The sequence below is a fragment of the Phoca vitulina genome, unplaced genomic scaffold (genome assembly GCF_004348235.1).
Source record: "Phoca vitulina isolate PV1807 unplaced genomic scaffold, GSC_HSeal_1.0 scaffold69, whole genome shotgun sequence".
In the NCBI taxonomy this organism is placed as follows: domain Eukaryota; kingdom Metazoa; phylum Chordata; class Mammalia; order Carnivora; family Phocidae; genus Phoca; species Phoca vitulina.
Genome location: NW_022589772.1, coordinates 2695277 through 2711620, shown reverse-complemented (window position 1 = coordinate 2711620; position 16344 = coordinate 2695277).

Here is a 16344-nt window from a genome sequence, read left to right as displayed (position 1 = left end):
AGGCATCCCTTCCCTAATGCATTTTGCCAGCTCCTCTGTCCTTGCCCAGTCCCTTGCCAGTCTTGTCACATCAGAATGATAGAGGCCTTAGTTTCTCAGAACTCTAAATCAGACCAGACATATTATGGTTTGGGGTTGATTGTTCTTTGTTTTAAGTACCAGGCTCCCCTGTGGGCACTGGTATCTGCATCTGCTTACATAGCAGGCTGCCTACATGAAATCTTCCTCCTGACCCTCCAGGTCTACTGGGAGACTGAGCTGGCATCCGGAAACCTCTTTTCCCATAATTCATTTCTGCAATACTGAATGCTAAGCACCTGAAGCAAAGTGTCCTGCTGCTACCACCACCGGGCAAAACTGAATCATGTGCAGACACCAACGCCCCAGGCTGCTGGCTAAGAATAAGATAAGCTCAAAATAACCTGCACTATCCCCAGTGGACCTTGTTGCCTGCCAGCCCTCTCTTTACCAGTGCCTATGATTGGCTGAAGAACCAGGTAGACAACTACTTCCCGAACCCTAAAATAACACTGACAACAGAAATAAATCTTCTGCCTCGGTTAGAGGCTCATCAAAGCCAAAGGAAGAGATGTTCAATCATTCTGCCACTTATTCAGATGTACTCAGAATTTCTAGTATGGGCTTCAGGGGGTTCTTGACCTCCCCAGTTCAGGTGGGTAGTGTGTGTATTTGCATAGTGGAAGTTGGGAACAGGTTGGGAGAAGGAACTAGACTTAGCATCAGGGGAGAACCAGGAAGTCTGTGTCCATGAGCTCAAAATTCCATTCTTGTACCCAGGCCCTTGGTCTCTATAAGCAGACCTGTATTCAGGCTATCTGAATGGACAATTATAGCCAAGATATACCTAGTTAATGAAAAGCAAAGGGAGCTAAAGATGGGAGCTCCTCTCTGACAATGAGAAATCAGTCTACTCCACACACCTCCTCCAGAGCTGGGGATACCTTTTCTAAGACTGAACACAAAGCAGGAGGAGAAGGCACTAGTGTTTCCTAAATTGAGACTCACCTATTGAGCAATCTGATAGCCAAGAGATTCAGGAGCCCTTACTCATCACTCTCATGGTTCCCCTCAACTTTGACCTCAGAAGAGGCATTTTCCTCTCACTTAGCACCTAATGGTGGTACCATAGGATGAATTATGTTCTTGACTCTACCCAGCCAAAAGGCAGAAGGTGCTGATTCTTTAGGGACTAGAAGTCTTATCAAGAGCAAGAAGTGGGTTCATAAGACTGCAGACCTTAATGACCTGAAATGACCTGTAATATCAAAACTGGGGACTCTCAATAGGAACAGGAAGCAAAGCAGTGGAGCATTAGTGTTTTGAAAAATATGCCAAGGTTATTATGAGCCTCACCTTGAACTTTATATCCATGCATTAGCAAGTTATTCTTATTAATTTCCTAATTCACTGAAGAGACAAAAATGCCCCAGATAAGTAATGTGACCTACAAAAGGTCATCTAGCTGAAAATGATGCCAGAACCTGCCTGTATCCTCCAGTGCTGATACACCCACCACTGTTAGCCCACGTAAACCTTTTTCCCAGTTGGATGAGAGTAAGTGACTTTAGGGCGATCCTCATCCAGCATTGAGAACCAGAGCTTGAGGCTTAAGAACAATCTTCCTTCACATGTGTGTTAATCTGCTAGGGTTACCATCACAAAATACCACAAACTAGGTGGCTTAAACAATAAAAATTTATTTTCTTATACTTCTGGAGGCTGGAAGTCCAAGATCAAGGTGTCAGCAGAATTGGTTTCTTCTGATGCCTCTCTCCTTAGCAGGCAGGTGACCACCATCTTTCCATGTCCTTACATGGCCTTTTCCTCTGTGCACACACCTCCTGGTGTCTCTTCTTGTTATTATAAGGTCACTAGTCCTTTTGGGTTAGCTCCCCATCCTTATGACCTCATTTATCCTTAATTACATCTCTAAAGGCCCTTCTCCAAATATAGTCACATTGGGAGTCAAGGCTTCAACAGATGAATTTTAGGAGGACACACTTCAGTGCATAACAATATGAAAATTCTGTGACAACTGGGCACAAGAATGTTCATCTGTACCTCACCCTGCATCCATGAAACTATATTTCAATCATCCTTCCTAACCACATGCTGCAAAGAAACTTTCTCTGCACCTTGAAAACCATGACTGTTGCTTTTACTAAGTCACATTACTTCCACTCTTCTCCTCTAGCCCCATAACATCCTGTCCCCTCAGTTCTTCTGCATGATCCCGGGACTGCCTGTCTTTTTCATATATGGGTTCTCTGCTCCATGGCAACCTTAATAGTTCTTAAGGGCAGGGACCAAATCTTCTGCTTCCTTTGGAGACCTAGAACAGACAGCAAATGTCTGGGCACACAGTGGGCACTTGTACTGAAACCACTTTGTACCCTATTTAGTGACATGACATGAAATGACAGTAAATGTCATTGCACTCCAGAAATGTTGACTGTGTGACTGCCGAGGAACAGGAACAGGGTCACCTCATCCTCCTTTCTGCCCCCTCTTTTAGTCTTTTCCAAACACCATGGAAAAGGTCTTGCTCTCCGCTTCTGTTAGACTGTTCTATTTTCTACCCTTACACTCTAGGCAGTGAGAAACTCAAATAAGAATAAAGGGCATTTATCTCACTCTGAGAGGCTGTTTTTTTCTGCCACTGCTCTGGGGCTCTCACTCTCCCAACCAAACAGCTCAATAGGAAGAAAATGAAATTAGAAATTGGGGGCAAGGGAAGGGAAGAAAGGAGGAGGAAAAGGAAGAGATGGAGGCAGGAGGGAAAGTAAGCCAACATTACAGTGGCCACTGCTGCCCTCCCTGCTGAGAACAGGAAGGGAACTTCATTTTGCAAAGCACCTGTAAATATAGCCTTTCTCTGGACAAAGACTCTAATGAGAACCGAAGGAGGAGTGAGCCCGTTTCCATTCTCATGATCATGTTAAAAGTGCAACTTCATCATCTGGCTCATCAACCCAAGAACCAGGCCAGCAAGTGCCTAGTGGTTTATTTTTATCCCTGATATCATCTCCCTGGTCCCAGAGGGAGCCCAGCCTGGCTTATTTAAGACCACATGATGTTGCTGTTAAACTCCTGTGTGCCTGAGGGACCCTTCCTATCTGTTGTACAGGAAGAGAGAACCTAAGCTGAACCCCTTGTTTTCCAACCAGCAGTTTAATAGTAGCAGTGAACCAAAGAAGCAGCTCAATGACACTCCAAGTGCAATGAACACATTGAGCAATTGCACCTGGCCCAGTGAGCTTACTTGTCACCAGCTAACAGTTCTGGAGTATGCACTGGATGGAAGACTGCATTACGGATAGTGTGCCTTTCCCATAGAGATGACATGATCCATGCTTCAGGAGTCCCACAGTCCTGGGACAAGATTAATTCAGTAATATATTAGTTTTTTATTGCTGCCTAACGAATTACTATGAACTTTTGTGGCTTAAAATAACACCTATTTATTAGTTCATAGTTCTGTAGGCCAAAAGTACAGCATGATGTGACTGGAATCTCTGTTTAGGGTCTTACAAGTCTGAAAATAAGTTGTTCGCTGAGCTGCATTCACATCTGAAAGCCTAGGACTCTCTTCCAAGCTCATGTGGTTATGGCAGAATTCAACCCCTTGCAGTTATAGGACTAAGGTCTGGGGACCTCTTCTTGCTGACTATTGTCAGGCACACGCTCTGCTCCCAGTGGCCACTTGTATTCTTTCTGACATGGTCCCCTCCGTATTTTAATCTGCAATAGGACTTCACATCCTTCTCATGCTTTGAATCTGACTTCCCCTTCTGCCTTTTCTTTCTGTCACCAGCCAGAAAAAATTTTCTGTCTTTAAAAGCTCATATGGCTAGATTATGCCCACTGAGATAATCTCCCTCTCTAAAGGTCAACTGTGCCATATAACATAATATAATCATAGCAGTGATCATCATATTAGGGGACGCAACCTGGTCAAGAAGGGGGGATGTATTTTTAGAATTCCTCCTACAACAGCAATAAAAGGACACTTGTATATGTGTGTGTACCCCCATATATTCTTTACCCCTCCTTATTCCCCATGCACAAGTTTGCAGAGCTGTGAGTCCATAAATCAGTACACATCCAAGAGCTAGCAATACTCAGACTTTTCCCCAACCTCTCCTTTTCTTGTCATGATTCTGGAAACAAAACAGAACCTACTATTCCCATCATTTCAGATACCAGTGTAATCTTTGGGTTTCTACCACAAACAGTGACTGAATTTACAGTTGTGGTAGAACACCACTTTGAGAAAGAATTCTCCCTCATGGTTGGCCAGAAGAATGGAAACCAATTTTTGTTGATTTTATAAAAGTGCTCAATAGTGTATAGCAGTGAAGGGTAGCCATTTACATTTCATAATGGAACCCTAAATGTCTTTGAGTTGCTGATTTGTAAAATATTTAAATTTATCTGAATGTTCATGATTGTTTTATCATTTAGAAATAAAATGGGTTTCTGACTGCTGTCACATCTGATAGTCTAAAATATAAATTAAGAGAGAAGATAGTGCATGGGTGAAGACACGAAAGCAGGATACATTTCAGTTAGTGGTGCAGCTGGGAATTAGGTTCAGTAGAGGTTAATGTCCATGCATTGCTATGATTTACAGAAGGAAAGAGATGTGCATTATTCTTCAGAACCCAATAGGGATGAAAAATAGATATGATTATATTTGAATGGTAGTATGCCAACCATACAAATAATAAAAGTCCTTGAAACTTAAGATGTATGAAGATTCTAGCTTTTTTCTTTCTAAAAGCAACCAGGGAAAGATAAATTATAGAGGATGGTCCCCATATATACCTCCACTCTGTATCTGAGTTTGCTCCATACCTATAATATAGATATATGCCATTTCTATTTACATGGATTCCTTTGAGCTTCCCAACTACCCTGTACACAGAATGGCTATGCAAAAAAGGGGGAAGAAAAACCGTTCCCTCTCCCAATTTGCTAATTGAAAACAACCTTAGTCTGGCAATAGTTTAGAGTAAGAAAAGACAATTTTTTTGTAAATGAGTTAATGTCCTACACTACCCCTGACTGAGACCTAAAAGTATGGTGTGGAGATGTGCTGGTCCTGGCTGCTAGAGCAGAAGTGTGAAAGAGTCACATCTCATAGTGGGGATGTGTAGTGTCAGAGGGAAAGCTTGAATAACAATGAGAAAGGTCATTTTTCCTAGGTTGTATGCCAAAGAGTTTGGAGTTTGGTTCTGGATCCTGGAATGCTATTGAGTCAGAATTTTGTATAAATAATGAGAGCACGTCTGACCTAGAAAGAAGAGATGAAGTATATAAAGTTCAGTCAAAAAGGACTTTGCATTTTGGGGGAGTGAGGGAGCTGAGACAGAGATGTGGCATTATATTAGGGGTATAGAAATATAAGGAATTTTAATGAACCAACAAAAACTTTAAAAACACAACTTATATTTCAATCTATAATAATTGGAGAGAAGCACCACAAAAATTGAGGGAGGGACTGGGACTCCAGGAGCAAGGCTCTCAGAGAAGAAGAAACCCCTAGAACACAAGCAGGGAGAAATAGCCTGCAACAGCAACTACAAGGCTGCTTTTTTGAGGTCACCCTGACCACTCATTTATCATTGGCAGATCTTATGATATTTTTTTCAGATACGGAAGACAACTCAGAGAAGTTAAAAGACTCACCCAAAGTCATATAGTTAATTAGTAGCAGGAGCCAGGACTAGATCCCATGTCTCTTGGCCCTTTTGGCAGCTTTCATTTTTAGGCTCCTGACTTTGAGTATGTCATTGTATGATGTTATTGAGTATGACAAGGATTGAGGAAACAGAAATTAGAAGATAGGGAAAGACACCCCTTTGTGACATTTATCATAAGCACTAAATAAGGATAATCAGTGACCAAAATCATTGGTGATTTATTGAGCTGGTTAAGTAATGGATGCAATCTAAAGATTCTTTTTTTTAAAAGATTTTATTTATTTATTTGAGAGAGAGAGAATGGGAAAGAGAGAGAGCATGAGGGGGAGAGGGTCAGAGGGAGAAGCAGACTCCCTGCTGAGCAGGGAGCCAATGTGGGACTCGATCCTGGGACTCCAGGATCATGACCTGAGCCGAAGGCAGTCGCTTAACCGACTGAGACACCCAGGCACCTGCAATCTAAAGATTCTTAAATATGCACACACACACACACACACACACACACACACACACACTGGTAATAATGTGAAGTGATGGATGTGTCAATTAACTTGATAGTGGTAATAATTTCATAATGTATATGTATATTAAATCATCACATTGTACACCCTAAAATGTTGTATTATCTAAATATATACAATACTTGTTTGTCAATCAAATCTCAATAAAACTGGAAACAAAGATTCATAAAAACATGGATATTTATTGGTACAGATGTATGAATTTTACAAAAAATTAATCTTGCTGAATTGATGAAATAAAACAGTTTGTTGTACAGAACTGACAATCTTAGAGGAGGCTTTTGCACGCTGAAGACAGGTATGTTCACTTGTGTTACTTCTTGGTGAACATGGTATTGCAATCTAGCTGACTGCACATTTTAAATGACAAAGAGTGCATCTAATTTCTAGAAGCAAAAAATGTGGACTCAGAAGATTGTGAGATGTTAGCCATTCTGAGGGCTTAAGGAAGGGGCAGAAGGAGGAGAAAAAAAGCACCAAAGGCTTGGCCACTATAGCTTGATCATATAATTATCTAAGTGTTAACCTACTTTCCCAAACTCCCTTGCAGTCAGGTTGGGGCCATGTAGCTAATTCTGACCAATGGACTCTAAACAGAAGTCATGTGTACCACTTTTAGGTCCAAGGGATTAAGTGCTAGTGTTTCTTCTCCATCTTTCTCTTCTCCTCTTATGATCTCAGAAGCTATATGTTGAGATGGTGATGTCACAAAATGGGTGGAACCTGAATCCTGAGTCACTGCTTGGAGGAAAATCCCCACCAACTTGCATTAGACCTGGTGAAATAAACTTTTGCTGTGTTGAGATACTGGAATTTTTGTCTCTTGAGGCAATTAGTGGTTACTAGTCCTAATGCAATCCTGCCCTCATAAGAATATCCAAATTAGTCAGTCTTTTGCATGATTTCCATATTTCTCCCACACATGTCACTAAATACATTTTTACTTGTATGAGAAGTATAAAGCTTTTGGTCATTTAAAATTGTATTAATTCTACAGAAATTCGTTTTGTACCACTTTGTTAGAAGGCACCTATTCCATAAAACTATGTAGCTAAAGCTTAGATATTTTCTAGGATTCCCATCAAGAATACTAAGTAATTGTACGAGGAATACATTCAGAAGGCAACCATAAATGTTCTAGAACTGGATTATAGTGATGGTTGCAGAACTCTATAAATGTAATAGGAATCGATGAATTGTATACTTTAAACAGGTGAGTTTTGTGATGTTTAAATTATACTTTAATAAGGTTGTTTAAAAAAAGAGGTCAAATAAGTATAGGTATTTGCACAAACCTTTGCAAATATTTGCACACCCATTATAATCATTCCAGAATTCACTTCAAAGAGTCCTAAGCACATGTCCAAGAAATAAGATATGAGCAAAATAATGTAGCCTTATAATCAGAAGAGCTAAGGATAATATTCACAGGCCCAGGAAGAAGTCAGGCCAATAGCACCTGTGTAGTGAGTTTGGGGTTGGTTTCTCTTGGCAGGTCTACAACAGTTAAAGAGATGATAGGACATAAAACAGCTAGCAATAGTCTTCAGAACATGGAACACTTGGAAACCCTAATAGAAGAAATATGTCTCACAGATTTCCAACCCCTCACCCACATTATAAGTAAGCGACTGTAGAGAGTTGGTTCCTGCTGAGAAAGAGAATGATAACTAGAAGCAATTTTGAACAAGACCATCCCTAAAAAGGAGGAGCAAGTAACCCAAGGTTGCCTTTGGAATTTGTCCCTTTGCTTCTTTCCCCAAGTTTGTACTCAAGGCCCTCACATTCCCCATCTTCCAAGGAATGGAGGAAAACAAGATATCACATAAAGCTAATGATGCAAAACTGTTGGCAGCATATTTCCAATGAAGTTTATAAGAGGCAGCTGGAAAGGACAAGACATAAACCAAAAGAGTAATTCTATATGGTGAAATTTAATATATAAATGGCAGGCTGGTATAGAAGATATTATTTTATTAAAGAAACCTTCCAAATACTCTTGAACTTATACCACACAAGCAACTGCCTATTTTGTAGTAGAGGTGGTGGTGGTGGTAGTGGTAGTAGTAGTGATAGTAAAACAGCTAATATTTACTGAACATTCACTATGTGTCATGTCCTGTGTTAAGTGTTTAATGTCTTTATATCATTTAATACTCTCAAACAACCTATAAAGTGGGTATTACTGTCCCCAGTCTATAGATGAGGAAACCATGACATGGAGTGGTTAACAACTTAAGATTGTACAGCTAAGAAGAAGTGGAACCTACACCTTGAGTGCGATATACATTATTGAGATAGTTCAACAGAGAAACTGCAGATTCAGAATAGAACAAGAAAGGAGACTGACATAACAGAGTACCTAGATGATAGGCTCGACACTGTGTTTGCTCACAGACCTACGCTCCTTTAACCCTCAGTATAACTCTGCAAGGCCAATAGTATTGTCCCTACTTATGGATGTGTAAACAACTCTATTTTTTCAACAAGTGTTTATTGAGCTCCTATTGTGTGCTAGGCAATGTACTGGATGCTTGGGTCACAGCAGTCAACAAGTAAGAAAAGTTAGCTGCTTTTGTGGAATTTACATTTTAGTGGGAGGTAGAGGGGAACAATTAACTAACACATGCTACGAGGGAAAATGAAGCAGAATATAGGAAAATAAGGATTCCTTGTTCGTTTCCTGAAAAATAACCACTCTTTTAAATTTAGTGCTTATTATTCCTGTTTTTATTACACATACACACATATTACATATATACATAGACTTGGTGATATGTATATGTGCATATGAATTTATTATAATGTATGTGTGTATATATATGTTATGCTATATATATACATAAACAACATTATACCTGTCAGTTTTTGCTGTGTATCAAATCTAGTATCATACAACAACAAGCCTGCTTCTCTTGCTCCCCTGGTCTGTGTACCAGCTGGGGCAGCTTTTCTCTGTGCATTTTCACTCTGAGGCTGATATTGAAGGGGTAGTCTCAGGGTACATGATGTGTTCTCACAAGATGGGGAGAGAGAGAGAGAGAGAGAGCAAACTCTCTGGTATCTCTTCTTATAAGGGCACTAATCCTATCATGAGCGCCCTACCCTCATTACCTCATCAAAACCTAATTACTTCCCAAAGGTCCATCTCCAAATACAGTCACATTCTCAGAGCTTCAACATATGAATCTGGGGGAGGGGGGACACGATTCAGTCTATAGCAATCCTCTATTCCTCTATAGCAATTCCTCTATTCTGCTCTATCAGTCTATTTGTTGATCCCTGTGTCAATATTATACTTATCAATCACTATAGCTTTGCATGAAGTCTTGATATCTGAATCCAAATGTGAAAATCAACAAGTAAAGTTACACTAAAAAAAAAAAAAAAGATGGAATATTTATTGGAACTGCATGGAATTTACAGATTCATTTAGAAAGAACTGACACACTGAGATATCAAGTTTTTTTTTAATTCATGAAACATATTTATCTCTCCTTTTAGTCTTTTCCTGTGCCCTTCAGTAATGTTTTGTAAATTCCTCTGCATCTTTTGTTAGATTTAGTCTTAAGTACATTATATTTTTGGTTGCTGTTGTGGACTGAAATATTTTTCATTGACTTTTTACTAACTTAAATTAGAATGTTTCTAAAATTCATTATTTGGTATGACTTTTGTTGAAGGCTTGATATCTGTTATCAGGTTAGGATATCCTCCTTTTAGTCCCAGTTTGCTAATACATTTTTATCATTAATGTCTTAGGATGGTACCAGTAAATATAGGAGAAATAAACAGATAAGGAATGTTGTTTGTAGGTATAATTGATAGAACTTGCACATGGATTGGAGGTAGGGACCAAGGGAAGAAAAGGATTCAGAGATTACTTCCAAATTTTTGGCAGGAGCAATGGTTAGAGAAGGGATAAAGAAAACTAGTAATTTTCTTTTGCATAGGTTAGATTTGAGCAACCTAATCATGTTTAAGTCATCATCATATAGATAAGATCATCTGGGGAGATTCTGCATCTTGAAAGGAGCAATGTGCCCTAGAGTATTTAAAAATTAAGAGATAGAACATAGGCAGGAGAGCCAAAAAAGGATGAGAAGGGCCACCAAAGGAGGTGGGGGGGTAACCAAATAAGTATGGTGCCACTTACTAAGATGGTGATAATTATAAAAAGCAGGTTTAAGGAGGAAGATTTGGATCTTGGTTGTGGATATGTATAATTTGTAAAGCCTATTAGACATCCAAGTAGATATGTGGAGTATGTAGTTGGACTTATGAGCCTGGAATTCATGGGAGAAGTTTGGCCTAGAAGATACTAATTGAGGAGCTGTCAATATTTAAGTCAGCTGTTTTCAATCATGGCTGCACATTAAAATCACATAGTGACTTATAAAATTTATGCATGCACAGGCCTTACCCTAGACCACTTAAATTAGAACCTCTGAAAGTGGGCTGGGGCAATAGCAGAGGTTTAACTCTCCACCTGATTCCAGTTTGCAATCAGAGCTGAGAACCACTGGTATAGATCATTGCCTTTCAAATTTTAATGCACCCGGGAATCTAGTTAAAATGCAGATTATGATTCAATGGGTCTGGGGTGGGGCCCGAGATTCTAAATTTCTTATGCACTCCTATGTTTTTGAACTGTAACTCACACTTTGAGTAGCAAGGGTAGGGATATTTAAAGACAGGAGATTAGATGAACTCATCAAGGGAGTGGGTGTAGACAGAGAAAAGGTGCAAGAACAGTTACTGTTTTTCTCTCTCAATGGTTGGGAAATTGGTACAAGCACAGACCAGGAAGATTACTAAATTTAAACAGGTTTAAGGCTTTGTGGGACAAATATATGAAAGGGTCAAATGAATGGAACATTCATTCAAGAGGTGATTGCATTAATGAACTACGGACTCTAGATTGGGTAAGTAAGATGGGATCAAAGAGTTGATAGGGTGGAGATATTAAGAACATGAACTGAAAGGATAAGAGGTGTTGGTCAGGAATGGGAGGCTTAAAATCAGGACTTTGGTGCTGGTGCATTTCTTGCTGATTTCAAGAGTGGGAGCCGCAGAGATTAAGTAAAAGAAAATATAATTGGAGATAAGGAAGCCAAAGAACTTGGAGGCCAAGAAGTTGACACAGAAGTTCACATGAATGTTGAAATTTCCAAAAGGATGGCAGACAAGAAGTAAGCCACATGCTGAAGTACTCATTGAATGAAGTACTCAATGAAAATGGGATGGGATAGTCTAGTGGCCCCCAGAGACTGTGACTCAGTTAAACTGGGGTGGGACCTAGGCATCAAACTTTTTTCAAAATTTCTCAGAGGACTCTAATGTGAGCCAGAATTACAAATCACTGTGTTAGAATAATCAGTGTGAAGTGAAAGGTATGGAGCTGCTGAATGGTAAATACCTACCATAGCTCCTGGGAATGTGAAGGCCAAAGCAAATAGGAGATGCTGTCTTAGAAAGTTTAGTAAACAAAGAGAAGTTAAATAATTTGCCCAAGGAGACACAGCTTGGAAATGTTTGGGCTGGGATTCAAACCTCGATCTGCCTGACTCCAAAGCCTAGACAGTCTTCATTCTACCATGTTGTTTAGGGGTCAGTATTTTAGCTCAGAAGATACAAAGAGATGTTTTGGAAAGAAGTGCAAAATTGCAAAATTCCCCAAATGAGATTCTTCTTTTAAGATTTTATTTATTTATTTGACAGAGAGAGAGGGAGCTATATTGAGCACAAGCAGGGGGAGTGGCAGGCAGAGGGAGAAAGAGAAGCAGACTCCCCATTGAGCAGGGAGCCAGATGCGGGGATCTGGGATCATGATTTGAGGCAAAGGCAGACGTTTAACTGACTGAGGCACCCAGGCACCCCCACCAAATGAGATTCTAATAGGCCACAGTGGGAAGAGGCAATTATTCCCAATATTACAATATTTACCTCTTTATCTATCCCACTTTTATTCCCCTTGACCTTTCTACCAGCTTTGTTTCCTTTTCTGTAGTTGCCACCATCTCTCCAGTAAGTGGAGGCACTACATGAAAAGGAGCCAACATTGTGGGCTGCCCTCATGGATGCCAGCTGGCCTCAATGCCCCCCTTTCCCAAGTACTGTTCTCTGGGGCCTCCTTTCTAGAGAGGGAGGAAGGAACAGGATACAGTGCTGCAGTCAAAACCAAGCATTTTGTCTCCCCCTACTTCTGCCTCCTGACATATCAGCAGCTCTGTATAATGAAAATCTAAATCATTTGTGTGCACACATAGCAACTGTTTATTTTGCTGTTAGCTTTGAGGACTCAGTGGGGGTTTGATGCATTCAGAGAAGAGATCACCCTGGGAGAGCCTAATCTCATAAGTAGACAAAATGAAAATTGAAGCTGAAAATACACATCTCTACATCTGAAAGAGAGGCCAGTAATAAATATCTTAAGCTCAGGGAATGCTTTTAAACCAGGGACATGGAGCGAAGATGACTCCTTGAAAGGGTCCTGCTTCCTGTCTGCTAAGAAAGCTTTATTGGGCCTGGTAAGAGGTTGATTGTGCATTCTAGAAATAACACACCTTTCCCCTCAAACCACCAAGTGGGATACCTTCCATCTTTTACAAAATGCATTCACTAATTTTCTTGAAACGTCCCCCCCACCCCAACAGGCTGCCTTGGGACCAAATACCATCCTAAAGTTTCTCCACATTACTACTTCTACCAAAAGTGAAAGCCAGACTGAAGAAAGTGTCTTTATCACATTTGAAGGGGCCAGGCTCTCCCTCTCAGGGCACCTTGTTTGACAGTTTATAAAGCCTGTGCTTCTCAGCAGCTTCCCCATCCCCTCATCTTCCTAGGATTTCCCCTCATCCAGCAAAACCCCCATATTGCCACCAATTCTTGCAGAAACCGGAAAGCTCTTACCCAGAGGTCAGAGCCTTTCCATCTTCGTTTCCTTTCCATCTTGGCAAGGCAGGATATCAGTGCCTGGCAGTCACGAGTAACTGCAAGGGAATGGAGCCAGCTACTCCCCTGGGACCAGGGATAATGAGGGACAACATTAGGGAGAGGACATCGTCTAAGACACACCGGAGTGACTTAACACTTGCAGTATACCAAGGGCCACCCCAAGTGTAGAAACTATAACCTTATAGACATGAAGGCATGTTAATCGGGCAGTTACTGCCAATCTGGCATTCTTTCCTGAAAGAATGTCCTGCTAAATGAGCTCTTATGAAACACCCAGCGGATTGTGAGCTTGTCCAGGTGAATAGCCTCCATCCTGTCACCCCTCCAAGAAGATCTATGTGTTTCTAGGAGTCGTAAATGACCCATGGTTCGTCACTCCATCTGTGTACACAGGTGGGGAGCATGTCAGCCAGCCAGGCATGGGACAAACCACAGTCTCTAAGGTCCTCACTTGACTCATTTGACCCTCCACCTGAACCAGGGGCTCTACTTCCTCTCTGTTCAACAGCAGCCAGAGGAGGCAGGCTTAGCTTTCAAGAGACTACTCCAGGCCATAGGGGGAAAAAAAAACAGGCTAGTCAGACATCTACACAAAAACATGGCTTGACAGCAAAGAAACCAGACACAGGCAGAAAGGAATTTAAATTCAAATTGAACAAGGGGCTGGACCCCTCTTTTAGTATAAGCCCCTGAAGGCAGCTGATTTCAAGAGTGAGAGCCTGAAGGCCTGGTTTCCTCACAGGAAAAAAAAAAAAAAAATCCCTTTTAAATCCTATCTCCTTTCCCTGGAAAAAGAGAGGAAACATTCCAACTAACTAGTACCTTATACAAGGTGACAGTCATTTAAAATGGTTCTTAAAATGGAATTAACTCCTTCCTGCTCAGTCCCCTCTTTAGGGTATAACTACTTCCCAGTGTGTTCGGGTGTCTGGGCCATGTAGGGCAGCAAATTAAGGTTTCCTGGAGAGCAATGTGTAAGGGAATGACTGTCAAGGGCCAAGTACACTCACTGAGTTGTTATTTTCCATTTGCCCCTCATACCCCCCAAGGTTCATTCTCTGCCCTTCTCTGCCATGTTCTGTGCCAAAGCTGACCTCATTGGACTGTAGCAACAGGCTTCCTTACTAGCTGGCATCTGGCTGGGTCTGGATAATGGTGGATGCTGGCAGGAGATCAGAGTGGTAAGAGAGTGAGATACGTAGATTTTCTGCCCCGTCTCCCTCCCAGCTGTGTTACATTTAAGCGGAGTCCACATTGTGCTACCTAAAGCCATAGCTCTTAGGCAGCCTCCCTCTTGCACCCGTATAGCTCTTGCTGGGTTCCAATAACACACTTTCTTCCCCTTGCCCTTTCAGGCTTATAGGTGATAACAGCTCCCCATTGTTCATCGTATCTGTATGTCTCACCAGCACTGGCAGTTTCCTTTAATCCTACACATACCACCATAAATGGTCCCTGCATTAAGCTCATCTCAGCTAAGTATACCTTACTGAATATGCCATCTGTTTCCTGCCAAGACCTTGGCTTAAAGATTCATACCACTCACACAAATTCCATCCCACAGAATTTCAGGAGGTTCCCTATCCTGAGAAGAGAGATCACCTGATCTGTCTTTTCTAAGGAGAGCGGTCTGCCTTTTCTCAAATGCTTGACATATTCTCTATATCTTGGGGTTTCCTAAATTAAAGTTGCATTATTATTTCTACATAATAAAAATGAGGCTTGAGCTGGTTCCATTTTTGTTTTAACTGTTCTTAGTCATCTTTCTTATAATTGCAAACCCAAGTACACTTCTTCCCTTCCAATGAGGTGTGTTCAACTTGCCTTACCTTAAACACGTAATCCAGTTCCACGAGGAAGATAATTCTTGACATGAATTCAATCATCACTTCCTTACTATGTTATTCCTCTAGTATTCCCCATGTTGGTAATAAGAGCCACCCATATCCCAAAGTGGTCATCCCCAAACTTTCACTAACCCTCACCTACACATATCCATTAGATTAAGTACTGTGGGACCTAACCTAATTCCTAAATAGCTTTTTTCAAATTCATCCATCTGCTCAAGTCCCACAGTTACTACCTTAGTCAGGACTGGATCTTTTTACACTTGGTTTACTGAAATATCTCTCGTTTCTCCCTATTCTCTTTCATTCTCCTCACTGTTGTCAAACTGATTTTTGAAAAAACACAAATATGCTCATGTCACTTCCCTTTCGTGGTGATCCTTTAGGATAAAATCCAAACTCTTTATCCTGGAGTAGAAAGCCTCAGGGAATCTGGGTAGTATCTCCCTTTTCAGCTTCATTTTTGCCACCTCCCTTTTTACAACCCTATTCATTGCTTTCATGATGGTGCCATATTCTTCATGTCTTCATGCTCCCGCTCCTTTTTCTAGTACACTCTTGCTTTTGCTGACTAATTGCCCCTAGTCAGTTCTCAGACTTATCTTAGGCATCATCTTTTCTATGACGTTTTCTCATGCATCCCTTCACCCCAAGTTGGTTTAATAGCCTCTCTGCGTGATCCTTTAGCCCCCTCTTCTTCACTTACTAGCACTTAACACACTGGCAATTATTTATCTACGTGTCTATCAATGCCCACCACTCTCTCTTTTAGGGTGAGTGCTTCTTCTTCCTTTTATCCACAGCAGTTAGCACAGAATGTGGCATATAGTAGGATACTCAAGAGATGTATCCTGAATGAGTGACTAGACGAATGAATGAGCTCATGAAGTATATGCTTGAATTCACTTACCTACATAAGGTCAATATCAGGACGCTGACCCTTCTTGAAATGGCATGTAACTAATGAAGCCAGTTTTGGCCATTTCTCCCCTTCCAGGTAGGGCTGTACCCAAACCACTCTGGAGTGATTAAGAATAGAAACAGATGAGCTGGCCTTTTGAGTCACAGGCTCTCCCTAAACCCTAAAGCGATAGTAATGGAACAATAGAGCTGGCCTGAATTAGTTGGGGTGGGGGAGACAGATTCTGTCCCTGGGAGACACCAAGTTCTTCTACATCATCCATCAGACTTGAGCACAGATGGGATGGAGGCCAGCCCTAAAAATACATCAGCCCTAGGTGACACCAAAGCTGTGTTCTTTCATGTCTAATTCACCCCAGATGGAGGGGAAAG